Raw genomic sequence first — 17001 nt, 5'->3', positions numbered from 1 at the left:
GCTTAAAAATGATTGAAAGAGGGGGAAAAAACAACAACCCCAAACTTCTTAAACATTCATTAAAGTCCATCATCAGTATCAAAGCAGCATGATAGCATAACAATATGTCAATTGTCACTTTGTAGCATGCAAGTTTTATTCCCAAATTACCCCAGTAACCTAAATAAGAAAGGCAAAACGTACAAAGAATATGGCCATCTGGAATGCATAATGTGGAAAGATCTGCAATGCATTACATGGTCTGGAAAGTGGCTGGTCGAATTCCAGAGAGCTAAGATAGACTTCAAAGTCTGGCCGCACATCAGTGAAACTGCTGATCAGCTCAGATACTTAAAGTGGGTGTAGATGAATGAATTTATTACATTTTTTTATCTGTTGCATTCATATGGGAAAACATGACTGTAGACAGGTTCTCCATTAATTTCACGCTCGGTTCTTTTGTTTTTAACTATAAAGTATATTTTCAAATTCTTATACCATATTGCATTTTTATAAAATTTATTGCAGTTTTGTATTGCATTTTTATCTTTCCCATCTTTTAAAATGCCATCGTACAACAGCAAAAAACAACATAGAAAATAAGACATAACTCGAATGCCTTGAAAAAAAAAGTTGGGCAATTTTTATTTTTAAATAATGAAAGGCAAATCAAGCCTGTGTTTCCAACATTGTTTTGTTTTTAACTACATCCAAAAACATCCACCATTTGGGTTTCTTCATATTTTTAATTCAAATGGATTCCTCTTGAATTAACTGCTATGTCTGACTCCTATTCACTCAGATTTCCGGAATTTCCTCTTTCTTCTGGAAGAGAAAGATGAAGCCATACACTTTGTTATTTTCTGTGTATGATCACAGACTCACATGCATCAGAAATGGGATTTGAGGCATATGTTCGAGGCATATTTTACCTGACCTATGAATGAAGCCATGAATCTCCGAACTTTGATTGTCTCTAACGGGACAAATAGATTTTGCTACTCTACTTTCTCCTCTTGAAAGTTGAAGTTGTTACAATGCCTCATGTAAAGAATCCTTCACTTGGCTCTCCAAAGGCAGAACTACTCTAACTGAGTATGCCATTACTAGTTTTACTCTTCTGCTATTATTTAGGCACGGAAATTAACTAGGAGGACTAAAAAGGAGATTTTTACTGTGAAATACAAAATTGCCACTTAGGACAGCATTTCCTAGTTAGGGTGCATGAGCTTTTGCGCTGAGCATTGTTCACTAAGCAAATCAACGTTTCCTGTTTATACAGCTCCAGTACTGGGAGAATTTTTAACTGACTTTTAATTACTATGCAATACCTGATATGAACTACAGTGTGATACATGCATACTACTGCCTGCAAAAGAATAAGTGTCCACTGGAAATGTGTTTGGAATTGGGTTTTTCAGGTTTGGCCTTCCCAGGGCAATAACAAAATCCCAGTATGGTTCATGCAATTTTCCATCCTCCAGCTAGGCCAGTGCATGCTCAGAAAGATGCAGCAAACCACCTTCAAATACGGTCAGTGGGTAGATAAGCAAATACAGCATGACAGAAGTCACACTACCCACTTTATACCATCTCTTCCCATCCAGGAGGACTAGAATAATTATCTCAAAATGGTGGTGGCCTTGGAAGACAAACCATTTTTTCCTCAGAAACTTCCTTCTTCCATCCCGGTAATGAAGACCCCCTGAAGGGAACTGATATATTCTGTTTGGCTACCTCTGTGAGTGGATTTGACCTAAGTCACTAAAGTTAGTGGAGATTTCATGCTGTGATGCAAATATGGGAAGAAGAATGGACAAGAACAACAGCAAGAAGAAAGACAGCCGTTATTAAAATGAAGGTTTCGTTAAGAACACGTGGGGGTTCTGCTCAGAGCAGACTTAAGACAGCTGTATGTATAGATTACATAATTATGGCAACCACCATCTCTCCAGAAAGGGTGTTCCTCCAATATTCTTTCAAACCTTTTCTACAATGGTTTCCTTACCAAAGCCTCAAGAGGTGATTTACTTCATTCTTGCCAACATCTTTAAAACATCCGTATAGGCAATCCCTATGGTCAATTGGCTCATCAGCTTTCTGCTTCTCCCGAAACCCAGATGTGAGAAGTCACCTAATAATGGCTGGGTGGAAAAAAAAAAAAGAAAAGAAAAAAAAAAGTTTGCTGGGCATTTTGAAAGCTTCAAACACCAAAAAAGTTTGGGTGTCATTTCCCTGATGTTTCATTCATAACTTTAAAAGAAGAGGAAAGGAAAACATCTACTTAATCAAAATCCCAGCCGCACTTCCTAAGCCTATGTATTTCGCAGATGGGAAAACTCAGAAGACAGCCTGATTTTTAATGAATGTTAAATAAAGAAGAGCATCTGCTTCATGTAGTAAAAAATGTACCCTTTTGTCCTAGTCATCTGATGCAACTACTGTGGCATCATAGACTCCATGATAGGGAAAATACGGTGGTAGCGCAGCACCTACTGTGCCAACTGGACTAAGGAAAAGTTGTGGCAGAACAACTATCTGAAGATCAAGTGCTTGAGCCTTCATTTGCGACACCTTGTCACTACAGACCAGCTGAAAAGAATAACTCGTCATAAAATCCACATTTCTTCATTTTAGGAAAAGATCCAAAACAATCCTCTCTGTTCAATACCTCTAACATTTTCAAAATGACTGGAGACTGGGTCTGAACTTTGTTGTCTGCTCGCACTCTCCTTGTCTTTTAAGAAAAGGCTTGTGTAAAGTAAGGACAAACGTTCTGGATGATTGGTTGGAACATTTAATTCCCCCACATAACTTGCTATTTACAAGTGAAGGGATTCCTATTTGGGGAGAGGGACTGGTGTGTGCATGTGCATGCGTACAAGGCTGTGCATGCATACACCACAGTATTAGCTAAAAGGCACCATTTGTTATAGTTATTTTCACACTTCAGAAAACAAACAAAAATGCAAAGAGCATAAAACTGAGGTATTTAAGGAACCATGAATAGAAAACAAACATAACCATTGATATGAACAATCTATCTCAGACTCAGAGGTTCACTTTGGATTAAATCCCCCAAATGTTTGCGAATGATTACATTCACCAAGCCAGGTTCACTTTGAGAACATGTCCACAGAATATAAATGTTTTCTGGATTACTTGTTCCCAACAAAAATAATTCTACCAGCTGTAGAAAGGTGTGAGAAACTTTCTAAACTAAGAACAATAACACAAATATAAGTGTAATAATCCGCCACACAGTCTTAAGCACCAGAAGTAATTGCTTTGGGAAACAGTGTGGAATTCAGACCAAAAGATAGTGGCTTCTCAAAAGACAAGAATCACTCTTACTAATTATAATGGGATTTCATTTTAAAGCCTCTACAAGCCTACTTTATAAATAAGACACCACTGAGAGTTATTTAGCAGAAGCAGAAGCTAAAGTCATACTCCAGCCTCAAAGAAAATGCTAGCCACATAGGAGGAAAAGGCACTGCAGGGCTGAAGAAGGGGGAAGACAGCCAGACCATCCCATAAACTTGGGGCTTCATCATGCAGAGTCTCTAGGACACAATAGTCTTCATTTCTGAAGCATTTTTAGGCAGGCCAAGGTTGGACTTTGGCAGATGATAAACCAGTAAGCTTGCAGACAAAGCAAAGCCTTGACTTTCAAATCAGCCAGCTACTACATATTAAAAGTATGCTCAGCCTTGCCTACGCTTGTTAAAATGCGTTACTCCAAATGTTGTGGAGTAATGTTTGGAGTTACTGTTAAAGATACTAACAACAGATCTTTTAAAGATCTTAAAGACAAATCCAGATTACCCTCACCAACATCTAAAAGAAAGGAGAGGAAAAAAAAGATGCATCCTCTCCTCGCTACCAATGAAAATAGCTGCATAGCAGCCAGAGAAACTCCTAGGGTGCTGAGTACTCCTTCATACCTTTCCCATGAGATAAAACTTCTAGCTCTCTCTTAACACATGGTAGATTTTGAAGCAAAACTCTGTATTATGAATGTTCGGAAGAGAGGAGTGGGTAGTTGAAAAAGTGCCTATATATTAGAAATATTTTATGGATAGCACTGCAATGAGAAAGGGAAGGCTTGGGAACAGTGGTAAATAACTAGTAAGAGAAGTTGCTTGGGTAATAAGGCCTTGCATATCTCTTAAAATCATCATATCCTGTAGTCAAGACCAAGATCATTGTTCAGGGTATACTGAAAGTCTGAAAGCAGGAGTACACTTACCTGTTGGGTTTAGTTTTGCATGCATGCCTTTCTCATTTGTCTTCCTCTTCTGCTTCATGTTTTTCCTATTCTCACTTAAATGTTCCATTTTTTTTAGGATGGTTTAATAATCCTATGAAGAATTTAATTTCCTCTTTGCCAGTCTAAGCCAAAACACAGACAAACTGCATTCCCTTTGACTGATGTTTGACCATGAGGAATTTTTATACATATATGTGTACATATGTGTGTATATATATATTTATTTGTATATATACACACACATACACTTCAAAAAAAATCTGTTACAAGTTTGAAAGCAATCTTCAGCCCAGATTCCTCCTGAGCTCGTTCATGGACTTTTTCAATGGCAGTAGGAGGAATATTCCTCGTGTTCACAATTATTTAATGGAGAAATATCTAGATTGCTTTCAGAGCACCGTCCAGAGGGTGAGTGTGTGTCCCATTAGAATGCTAAGCTCTCTTTGAGAATCACTGATGATGAAAAGCTGTACTTATTTTGCCACACCAACTATGCAATTTAATGTGTACTCCCCTTAGGGGGTGACATGGAAAAAAGACCTAACTAAAGTCTTCTGATCTAATGCCCAAAATATATTGCATTTCTTTGCTTTCTATATTTTAATGAAAAAAATCCTTTAAAAAGGTGCATATTTAGACATAAAAGAACCCAAATAATTTAAAATAATTACATTGTAAATGTCAGTTCTTCATAAATGAAGCAATAAAGCATACGGAGAGGAAACAGGGATACGTCGTCAAGCAGGTACCCTTTCATAAAGCTGCATTCCAGCATTAAACCTTTTCAAAAGTCAGTCGTAACATCTTTGAAGTGGTATTATGTCTTTCTGCGGCTGAAGTCCATTTCTTATCTCCCTAAGTTAGTTTTCAGGAAAATCTTAGTACCAGTTGGCCATACTTTTGTGCGGTTTAATAGCATTCCCGCAAGGATCTACATGTACTTTTTCACTCCCCGCACGGAGAGGTAGGTTAAAGCTATGCAGCTTGCTGATGGGCCCACAGCCACGAGGAGGATGGATGGCCATGGGGGAAGCGGGGGCAGAGCTGGGAACAGAGCCTGGAAAACCTTGCAAGAGTTTAATTCTTCCACAAGCCTCCTCCATGACAGCCTTTGTAGGCTGTCAGGGAAACCAGAAGAAGTTGCAGGGAAATAGGGAGTTCATTTGTCCAGAAGAAAACTGTCAGGTTCCACCTGTGTACATACTGTTCTATGCAGAAACCATTTTTGCTGAAAGTTTGACAGAAACCTCCATCTTCTCCAGCAACTCACTTCTTTCTGCCCTTGAGTAGAGCTGTCGCAAACATTGCGATTTGTCTCTGATTTTCGAAGGGGTCTCCCATGGCATGGTCAATACACAGTATTTAGCCCAAGCAGCTTGCTGCTTTCTTCCCACAAAACAACAAATAAAGATAGCTATGATGCCTTTTCCTCAGAGAGAGAGAGACAGAAGATCACTATGACAGAAAAAGGGAAACCAAGAGGAATGCTTTTCTGGATAACCCACACTCAGTCCCCAATGAGCCTGCCTTACATCCCTCTTCAGGGAGCCTCAGCTTGGCTACGTGTAAGCAGAAACACAGAAAAACAATGTGTCTGGCAGAGTACAACAACCTTCACTCTCTCAAAAACACATTTTTAAGTTTGCTGTTTTCTACTCCAAGAAATGTTTGGCAAAACACTCACTGTTTTGTTGTTTTTGTTTTTTTGTTTTTTTTTTTTTTTGGTATCTTGCTTTATAGATGTGTGCAGGGAATAAAGAAATTCAGGCTCCAGCCTAAATGAAGCAGATTAAGTTTAGATCAACACATCTCTCTTCCCCATCACATGACAAATGGTCACTTTTGAGCCCAGCAGCTTCAAAAAGAAGTTGCAGAATCCCAGGAGTAGAGTGTGCCCAAGCAGAGAAATCATCAGGTCCTTTCTGACCACCGAGTCCAATCCTAAACGTTACACCTAACTTTAAAGGAGTTGCAAGCTGCTAAGGATATTTCCACCATTCATAACCTGCTTTGTCCTTACACTCTTTGAAAAGTGCAATATGGTGACAAAGTGAAAGATTAGTGCAATTTTAGCCATAGTATTGTATTCTACTTGAAGCCCAGGAGAAAATTCAGCTCCTCTTCTTTCCTAAATGATCTTTATATAAACAGAAACAGAACAACCAGGGCTTATGGACATACAAACCTGTATAGATAACAGGAAACAATGTTAGTTCTGAAATTCTGCTCACTTTCTGCACTGAAGTAAATTTATCAGCTAGAGATTTGTTGTAGGGAAAAGAAAAAGATTGGTGTAAATCAGGAAAGACTCTGTAGTGAACTACTTCTTTCATGTAGAAAATACTTCACAAAGAGACTGAAGTTTAGAATAGATATTATGAATCCCTCTGCTCCTCACAGAGAGAAGAGCTTCTCTAAACAGCTGACTTCTAAAGAATAACACTACTAACAAATATTTTCTTAATAAAACCACAACTAAGCAAAAACTTCTCTCCCTGACAAATCCTACAAAACAGTTTTAGCTTCTAAATTAAGGCTTTTATAATTACAAGCAGATCCCACAGGTGAAACAGATTTTTAATTTACCAATTTACTCCATCCCATCTGGGCTCAACCAGATCCGTTTTAAACTGGACACAGATGCTGTAATGAGATTTGCTCTTCTCATGGTAGTTGCTTTTTATGGTCTAACAGTTTCATTTGTTTTCTGAAATCAGTGGTTTCACTTTATGGAATTAAGAGTCTTGCTAGGGTTTTTTCCTTATATAATGCTGGTCCTTCTGTGCTGTTTAATTTATCAATGTGTTTGCACAAGGTATTGATCAATGTACATAGACAAAAGCCAAACCTGAGGTGTTCCTTGCTGGATAAAACCAATGTAAATCATGCTTTAATTATGATTTCTTTCCCCCTTCAAAGGGCTATAAAACAGCTGAGATTATCATAAGCTTAGTGTTAAACCCAGACCTTATTGGAGTATTAAACCTAGGAAAAACAGGTTCTTGATTCAATTGTGTTCTATGTATATATATAATTTTGATCTCCAGGGAGAATGAGCTGTAATGTTTTAAATAATTTTAGTAATAACTAAATAATTTTAGTGTGGGATCTGTCTCTTACTTTAGTTATTGGACTGTGTCTTAACTGGGAAGAGCAGTTCTTCAGCAAGACCTCTGAGTAGCAAAAGGATGAAATAGGCCATTCAAAGGCTTCTAACATAACTATCATAACAACTGGTAAGTGTTTTTTATATTCTTGTATCTGTCAGATATGATATTAAACATTCTCTGGTTCACGCTGGCTGCAGGAATTCCTGAAATGTAATAAAGCCATAGTTCTGCAGTGAAATCATCCATGGTGTGAGTTAATCAAGTTTTCAAAATGATGAATTTATCTGCTGTATGGCAAAGCTCAAGGAAGTTCTGCTTTGTGAATTTTCAAATGAATAAAATATTGTTATTACAATTTCTGTTTTGAGGTGCTTCTTTAATGATAAATCCAGTAAAAAGTTATTCAGATGATACAGATCACAATAGCATCTGGATATTTGGGGCCATGTTTTAAAATACCTATGCATGTTTCTTGAGTGTGGATATCTATATATACCTTAAGAAAAGCAATGTCACATTGTCTTGATAAACTCGTGTTTATGACTTGCAAATGTTTAGCTACAAACAGAAAAAAGATTTTTAAAAGCTGGATTGTGAGCTGGTTCAGGAATGTTTGTGTGCAAACATTGCCCAATGAAGACAGGAAAAAAATGTGATCTAAAAGTGGAGCAGCTAAATATACTCAATAAACCCTAAATAATGCAAAACACATTTGGCTTCAGGTTTTGCAATGCACTTAAAAATGAATATTGATTAGGCACAGGTCTGCAAATCTACAAAGCAAACCAGTGTCCAGTGTCTCCTAACATGGAAACCAGTTATGGTATTGTGTTGAAAACCTTGCAAAATTTGTATTTTGCCACCTTTGTGAACTGTTTTGTGGTTCTGAATTGCACTTTCATTTTTGCCTTGCTCAATACAAAGCAAAATTCAGAATTAAAGATTCCATATGGGTAGAAGGAGGAGAAAATGATCATATCAACAGACCATGTCTCCATAGCCAAATACACATAGGACTACTCTTTTCTTTTTTACTTCAATATTATAGGAGTGAGTTTCATCCTTTGAAACTCGAGCCCCAACAGTGGAATCAGAATTTAAAACACAAAGTCCGTTCACATTTCTAATTTGATTGAGATCATTTTACTAACAGAAGTTCTGCAAAATTCTATCTTCTCACATACAGCCGTACTTTTGTGCTTTGTTCACCATTGTGCTATTCCAGTTAGGTGTTGGAGTCTTTCCCTGGGAGACCAGCTTTTGGGGGAGGAAAAGGAAAAACATTTCAATATGGGGAGAGAGGACAATAAATTATTTTTGTAATTAGATGTCCAAAACAGTAGAACAGCAAACAGCGAAAGCCCAACTTCTCATTTACACAAAGTGTGCTTAACATTTTGCAGTCAAGCTGGAAAGGTAGTTGTGCATGAGGGTTTGAAAAACCTGAACCCAAGTATCCAAACGCTGCTTAGATACGTATCACTGTAATTAGAGTTTTCATTTGATTTATCTTTTAAAAAAAACTACTTTGCCTAGTACTTTGCTATTGTTCCATGATTGTCAGAGGTGATTTGGGTCCATATTTGGCTGTAAGCAGGTGATCTCAATAAAGAAGGGCAGCAAATCTTGTGCATCCAAGGGGAAGCCTCAAGAGAAGGGAAAGCAGAAAGGATGATGCTTGGAAGAGAGTTTCACCTGCAGAAAGTGAATATCCAAGCACTCACTTCACTTCCTGATGGTGGTAAACAGAGTAAAGATAGTGTCCATCACAGCCAGAACTTCAAGATGTCTTTTCTTTTCCTTGAAGAAGAAAATAAAATTTGCCTGTAGTGAATTATTCACTTGGATGCAACTGGAACACATATGCACAGGACCCTGCTGGTATGCACAGTCTCCCGAAAGAAACATAAAGCTGTTGGAAATAAAGGGAATAAAGGACCAAAAAAGCCCTTGCTTTCATCCCTTACCTCATCTAATCTTGCTTATCTCTCTGAATGCTCTGGAAGAAATGATATGTGTAACCCATTTTGTGATGTTTCAAACATCTCCCAGATGTCAGCCCTCAGTGTCAGAGTAGGGAAGTCCATTTGTTTATAGGGGAATGTGATAGCGCAATTTATGGTCTAACAAAGTCATTTTAATAACTGCTTAATCAGTTAGTGGGTTTCTGGTACTCTGCATCTACTAACCACTTTTCTGTCATTAATTGACATGTTTCATTATATGACTTCAAAGATGCTCAAAACAATGCTAGAAGGCAAACGGACTGAGAACAGCCAAGAGAGCTGGATTTTGGTATTTAAACAAAATGAGAACCAATACAAATACTACTTATCTGAGCTAGAAATTTACCTTTTAAAATATGAAAATCACCACTAAACTATGCTATTGTTTCCAGTGTTTGGGCATAACACTAAAAAAGTTATTGTAATAAAGGTCAGATTCTTTCACAATTGGAAAACATCTGGTAGAGAAATTTGGTCGAACCAAACAGGCACTTCCGCACTCTCTCACTGCACTGGCCAATAAAAAACAAAAATAGCAAAGAGCAGCAAATGTTGAGCTCATATCTTTGGCTCTTCCTAAGCTGCAGAAACAGTCAGATGAGAAGATCCAGTCACAGCATGTTTGCCCTCATTACTTCAGGGCTAAAATGCATTGAGGGGATTGTAATTATTTTTCATAGCCATGTTGCATACCCAAGATCATAAGCTCCTCTCCAGTAGAAATACAGTGTGTGACAGATTTAAGTGGAGGTGAATCTTTAGGGCATGGGCCTAAATCTACCAGAAGTGTTTACTTGGGTACTCTTTCTGTTCTGTCCTCAGAGAATTTCTAATCTGGAAATGAGCCTGCTCGTACCAATACGATAGTTCTGGATACATGATCGTGAAGTCTAATTTCACGAAAGAGCTATAATTTCTTTTTCTTTGGGACTGTTATTAGGGTGGATATTGCTGCAGCTCTCAGCATCCCCGGTCAGAACATGACATGCAAAGACTCGGTGCATGCTTCAGGCAGGCTAATAAAGTCATGTAACCAAAGAAGGATGTGTCTCTTGCCTGTATACACCTTTTTGAACTCTTTTTCTCCTAAATTTCTAACTAATCATACCTGTCTCTTGAACCCCTGTTGGGACAGTCTGATGGACTTCCTGTCAGAAATGAGTTTGGAGAGAGGAATGATAATTGTCAGTACAGCATAAGCATTCAAAGTGGAAGTGCGAAAGAGGGGAATTGGGGTAGGAAGCTGGTCAAGAGGGTTAAACCTGAAATAGTGGAAGAGCCAGAGTTAAAGAAACAACTAAAGAGCAAAAAGCAGAGACAGGCTGTTTAATGTGGCATGATGCTTTGCTATACTTATATGCTCATGAGTTGGCAAGGCCAATACGAATATTAAAAGTTGCAGTTGCAGCTCTCAAGAGCGCACACAGTGAAGACCTGGCTGAGAGCTCTGCCGTGTGACAAAGCCACGTCATTGTGGGCGCCCGCAGCGATCACCACTGATTTGTAACCCCAAGTGCTGGTGTGCTGTGGTCAGTAAGGTCCGATCACAAAGCGTCGACACCAGTAGCACTGGTAGACTGAGTCGCAAGACCAGGGATTCAGAGCCAAGGAGACTGAATAGATTTGTTCACCCAGACAATGGAGCAACCCTTCTGGAGTAGCCTCCTAGACAGCCTGGCTTTCTGGCTGGGGAAAGCCACATGGGCCTCATCACAAAGATCCCATTGAGCCATATGGTAATTGAGTCCAGACTGAAACAAGGCGGGTGGGTTTTCTAAAAAAATCCAAGCTCAGCTCCTTAAGAGAGGAAAGGGAGAGAGAGAGGGAGTTAAACTGAAACCAGACTAGGTCCCAGAGTTGTTAAAAAATGTAAGTAGATTCTCTTCTATTTTTGTACACAAAGACGAAAGCCTGTCTAACATAGCTTGTAATGAAGCAGAAGATTAGATGAGATGACATATGCATGTGTTGTTTTAAGATCCTTTGTTCTCTGCTGCCTCATAGTAACTGTTAAATAGAAAACAATTTTTAGAAGGCAGTGGCTTGCTGGGATCTGTCACAAGTTCACAAAGGCAGAATACAGGTGCCCGTAACACACCTTGACCTGCAAAGTGATAAATGCCTGGGACATACAGGGATCAGGTAGGCGAGTTCCAGGTTGAGAAATGATGAGTCTTGGACTCCTGTTATGTATTCAGGGACCAGAAAAACTCAGTCCTAAAACCATGCCATGGTTAGCCAGCCGAAAGAAGATGTTACTTAAAAGACTACAGAGGACATGGCTCAATACTGATCAAAGGGGAGAAAAGAATTAAAGACCATGAGAACAGGCCAAAATGGCAGAGAAAAGGCACGTACAGTCAACCATACCATAGCATAGTCCTCAGAACAGAAGTGTACAAAAGGTTTCAGTGGTTCGTTGCTGACAATGCGAAATTAAATTTCTCATCCCTGCTTTTTTCCTCTGCCTCACACACATACGGGTTGCTTGCAGCCACTTTGCATTCATGGGAAGGCTTGAGAGCATCTCCAGAGAAATTCCTGCAGTCTCTTTGAACTCTGGTACTGGCAGATGATTTTGCGATGAAAGCACAGAACTAGAAATCAAGCGACTTCCCCTTCTAGCAGTTTGCTGTCCTGTGAGCTCAGGCAGACTGCTTAAGGTTTCAAATAAACTCTCAAAAACTGGAATCACTTCACTCCCCTACCTCTCAGGAATGGCATGAGGGGAAATCACATTGTGCAGATACAGAAGAGGCTGAAAAAGCATGCAGAATGCTTTTGCTGCATAGCCACAAACATAAAGACAAGCCTACTTTTGCTTTGGTATTGTGGAAGGAAGAAGCAGTTAGCATTACCGCCGTTCACAAGCTGAACCAAGTCTCCTGGCTCCAGGAACTTTCACTTTCCTGGGAGGAAAGCTTTTGGGGGGCTTGGTAGTTTGTCCTGACAGCCTGGCATTCCTCACTGCACAAGGGTTTTTGCAGAGAGCTTTTCTTAGCTTATTACGGACCTCTCAGCCCCCCCTGCTATCTGTCAGCCAAACTCCTGAGGTATCTCTATCATCCACACTCCCATTCCACCTTTAACCTCTTGCAATTGTAAATGTTCATTAACTTGACACACAATATAGCTTCTGTTCCAAATACTCATTATGTTGAGAGGGCAGTTATTCCCTCTCTGAGGGCTGTGTGAGCACTTGAAGAATTTTTCACCCCACAGGGCAATTGCTTGTGGCAAATTTAGCATATTTGGACAAGCGATAACTGGAATAACTGTTTCATCCCTCTTGTCAGCTCAAGGGAGTGTGTTTAGGGATGAAAAATAAGGGCACGTGTCATTCTAGAAAACCCTGATGTTTTATTTTCACCAAACACACTTTAAAACCAGGGTTAGAAACCAGGGTTTTAGCCATAGCAGGGCGCGCAATAGTAGGCCTTAAAGTTATGCCCTAGGTAGTCCTTTCTTTTTCTTTCCTCTCTGCGTAACGTTTCACCTCTCACATGGGAAACTACAGTTGTTACAGATAAATAATTTATAATATATGAAAACAAGTAATAACGGCTTTATACATTTTAAACCTAGCCATTCTGGAGCTAAAGTCAAGGTTGAATTAAAATGAGCACAAAGCAGCATGGGAGCTGGGAGTTAGGCCAGCGACTTCTCTGAAGTCCAGTTCCAGTCCTGAAATCAAATTGCCATGATCCAGTTCAGACTTTGGTCAGAAAGTGAGTTTGGGAGAACCGAAGCTGAAATGAATTAGACATATATTTGGCCACCATGCCAGACTAATATTATCTGGACTATTATAACAAATGACCAAAAAGAGAAGTTTCTGTAACCTTTTCAATACTAGCAGCGCTGTCTCCACTGGTATGTTTCCTCCTCTTCTTTGCCTACATATTTATTCCCTTGTTGCAAATTATTTGAAGACCACACTGCTTTCAGGGGCAAGTGCAGTGCCTGTAAAGTGACACCCTATGACTGCAGATGCTCCCACAGCCCTATATAGGATTAGAAAAATTGTTATGCTTGTAGGGGAGCAGCGTTCACCTGTAAAAGTAGGAAAAAATTTCATGGTGCTTTGTTCCAGGAGAGCTTCCATTTGTGGGACTGATGCAGAGACCCTCCACTTAGCAGATAGAGATCTTCTGTTTTAGTACTTACGTTTGCTACCAGCTGTCTTTCAGTAGAGTGAGAGAGAGAAGAGGAAATACCTCTGTGTTTGTTCTTTCGGTTACCAATTAAGAAGGTCTCCCCCTTGCATTTTGCCCAATTGTTAAAGAAATCTTCTCTTTCTGAAAGCAAAAAGTATCTTGGGACCAGCATATCCTAAAAAGGAGATTCTGCTGTTATTTTCCTCTGACACATGGCTGCAAAATGTCCGCATTTGATTATTTTTTTAAAACAACATCACAGGTCCTGGTAGGTTCCTGCTCAAAAACAGGCTTCAGCCTTTCCCCTCCACCCCATCCCATTTAGCTGTAATAAAGCAATCGTTCAGACTGAGATGACGACATGACACCTGTGAAAATATAAGGCCATAAATAGCATGATGTCATCTTAAATCTTCAGGAGTTAAATAAAATTAAGAAAATTACAGTATCTTTATTTCACACTGTGTATTTCCCAAAAGGCAATCCTGAAAGTGCTGGTGTTAAGACAGTAAGAAACTCAGCACGTGCGCTGTAGAAAACCAAAACCCTGCCAAGTTGTATGTCATTGCTATACCACTATGCAGTCTCTGAAGTCCAGATTCCCATTACGTTCAGTAGACTTTGGATGTGGTCCCAAATGCACAGTCTAGAACGACATCTTGTGTATACACTACATTTTCTGTCTGCTTGCAAGGGTTCTTCAACCGACCTACAAATGGCTGCAGGCAGCTCTTAGGCCAAGACAGGGTCAAAACTCCAGAGCTGCCGCTGTTTTCATTCAGCTTCTGAGCAACAGGCTCCAAAACCAAAATCTGAGCTTTGCTTAGTCTAAGTGCTCTTTCCCGCCCTGTGAAAATCACTTTGAGACTTGGGAGCTGCACATAAGCTTTCTCCTGGTTGCCTGCCTGCCCAAACCAAGGGCTCCAAGCATTTCAGCAGAAACTGGAGGCGTTGAGGGCCGAGATTTCAAAGGGCAAGGGCTGTGTTTGTGCACACAATATTTGAATGCACACTCATTGCATGCTTAATCCCTCTCACGTGCAGGAGAAAATGGGCAGATTTGCATTTGTAAAATAGTCACTGCGTGCCTCAGAACTCATTCGGCTCTGGCTGCCATTCCTCACTTTGTGTGAGCCTGTGGTTTGCATTTGTCCATTTTGCTGACAGAATGGACGAGTGCGCGGTCCAAGAAGGAATAAATTAGGCTCTAATCTTTGACAACCTGCCCTCATGCCTTCTCTAACCATCTGGGCCCTTGTTACTTTGGCATTCCCTCTGCTCTGTGGCTTCTGCTAGGGCCTGCGTGCTTTTGGCTGTGCCTAATATACCTGTAATGCATCATTCCTCTGTGCCCACATACAGCCTGCAACCTGATTCAGTCCTTCCTCACTCTCACTTGAAGGGCCTCGGGACTAAGGAGCACGGCAGGAGAAAATGCACCCTCATCGTAAGCACGGAGGGCTCATATCTGACGTAGGTCTCGTTTGAATAAATGATTTCATACCTCAAGGCTCTTTTCACCATGAGATTCATTCACATGCTTTCGCCACAAAACTGAACTACCCCCACTGAATAAAGAAGCTAACAAAAGAAATAATTAACATAAGAGGTGGGAAAGAGAATGCAGAATGACCAAATCATTGGCATTTTCCTTGCTTTGGACAATTCAGCTGACTTTATGCCCTTTGTGGCTTCCTACTGTATGGCTTTCATGTAAACCTCTCTACTTCATTCCCCACAGAGACATTCATGTACTGGTTCATAGGTCCCCTGCTCTTTTCTCAGCAAATACAGGGTGTGTGTCAGCCCTGGAGTTTCTTTTTCAGTCTGCTGCCAGGGAGCTCTGAAAAGAAGATTAGCAGACTCTATGAACCCATCATCAGTTGCATTAGCTCACAGGGCTACAGCTTGCAAGGGGTGATATCTGGGGGTGGAAGATATTTATCTCCATGGCAGCACAAAGTTTACAAATATACCAACTATAGCACAATCAGCCTTTTTCTCTTACTGGCTGAAGCAAGTGTACTGTACTTTGAGGATAACTGATAGATTGTCAGACTTGTGGTCTTTAAAGGGTTAATAAGGCCAGCGGCACTGTGAGAAAGCTTTTTTTCATGACATTTCTAACAAGCTGAAAAAAATCCAGGCCTTGTTTAATGAGCACATATTTTATACAAATAAGCTCAAACGAGCTTACCCATCTCTAATTAAACAAGAAAGGAAGCATTTGTCCTAATTGGACTGCATAACTGAAGAATTAATTATGTGGCTGCTTAGAATTGCAATCTTACGGCCCAGTTCACAGAAAATACCTTCATGGTAGGACATACCAATACGCAAGTTTGCCCACGTCTTTTTCCCAACGCATAAGCCCATGTGTGGTTTTGATGCTTGGGTTTTGTTTTTTAAAGAAAGACTGTTCACTTAGACATATATGGGCCTTAGTGGGGGTTATGTACAGTATTTCGATATTCTAATACAACCATAAGAAAATAGCTTTCAGTCACCATGATTAGGGACTTAGTAAACTTCGTCAGAGAAAATGCCATGATAACAAAAAGGTGATTATTGCACTCACTTGACTAGATTTGCAAAACCAAAAAGAGCAGCATGGGAATTTGTATTTCCTCATTCAGAAAAAAAGAGGTTCAGGAGCTGCTGGAGTAACATCTGGTGTGCTCAGAGGGCATTTACTAAAATAAGGCTTCCAAGCAGATGAGGAACATGCTAAATGTCTTCTCCCTGTTAATCTTGCAAGTCTCTCCTGCTTCATTTACCAACCAAAGCAAGTTTCAACTGCTGCCCGTGCTGCACAGCCAGCCCTGCTGCAGGAGAGCAATGAGATCCAGCCTGCCCCGAGCATCGCCGGCAGCACTGTCAGCGAAGTTCCCACTCCGAGATCTCTCTAGGTGATACACGAGACAGAGCACGGCACGGCTGTCAAACACAGGCTGGGGCTTGTGACAGGTTGGCAGTCACAGGAATCTCACTGTGGCTTGTAAACTAAATACCTTTCATAGGACCCCCACCTGAAACCCTGCTTATCTCTGGCCAAACTCCTGTTACATAAGTTTCATTCTTCTAGCTTAAGTGATTTAGGTGCACAGCTTTCTTTTAAACTTTGCTTCCAACAAGGTGTTGGATTCCTTCAAAAGGCCTTTGAAAATCCCAGGCATACTACTGAGGAAGAGTCGTCGTGAAAATACCACCCTCAGCATTTCGTATGGTCTAGCACTTGCAACAGTATGGGCCTAATGTGGATTTTGTCTTGTCAAGTACTAATTATAATGTAGGCCAAGACTTGAAGATTTGGCTGTGTATAAATGTGAACAGTGAAAAATAAACTATGAAGCACTGAGTGGTAAATTTTGCAGGATTCTTCTGATTGTTCTGCTTGCAAGGAGAGTGCTGTTCTGCAGCATAGGCAGCAGATATGTGTTATATTAACTGCACTACTTTTGATTCCATTCGATCTT

At 40.1% G+C, this 17001-nt stretch overlaps 1 long non-coding RNA gene across 1 annotated transcript; it reads right to left on the bottom strand.

The window, feature by feature from the left end:
• Positions 1-599: 599 nt before the first annotated feature.
• On the bottom strand, positions 600-4416 carry LOC112978812 (uncharacterized). The gene is made up of 3 exons (XR_003258024.2): positions 4232-4416; positions 1988-2123; positions 600-804 (listed from the first exon to the last, which is right to left on the bottom strand). It is a non-coding gene; the product is annotated as an uncharacterized LOC112978812 (long non-coding RNA).
• Positions 4417-17001: the final 12585 nt, after the last annotated feature.

This window comes from Dromaius novaehollandiae, chromosome W (genome assembly GCF_036370855.1).
Source record: "Dromaius novaehollandiae isolate bDroNov1 chromosome W, bDroNov1.hap1, whole genome shotgun sequence".
Lineage (NCBI taxonomy): Eukaryota > Metazoa > Chordata > Aves > Casuariiformes > Dromaiidae > Dromaius > Dromaius novaehollandiae.
This window is presented reverse-complemented; position numbering and strand designations above follow the sequence as displayed.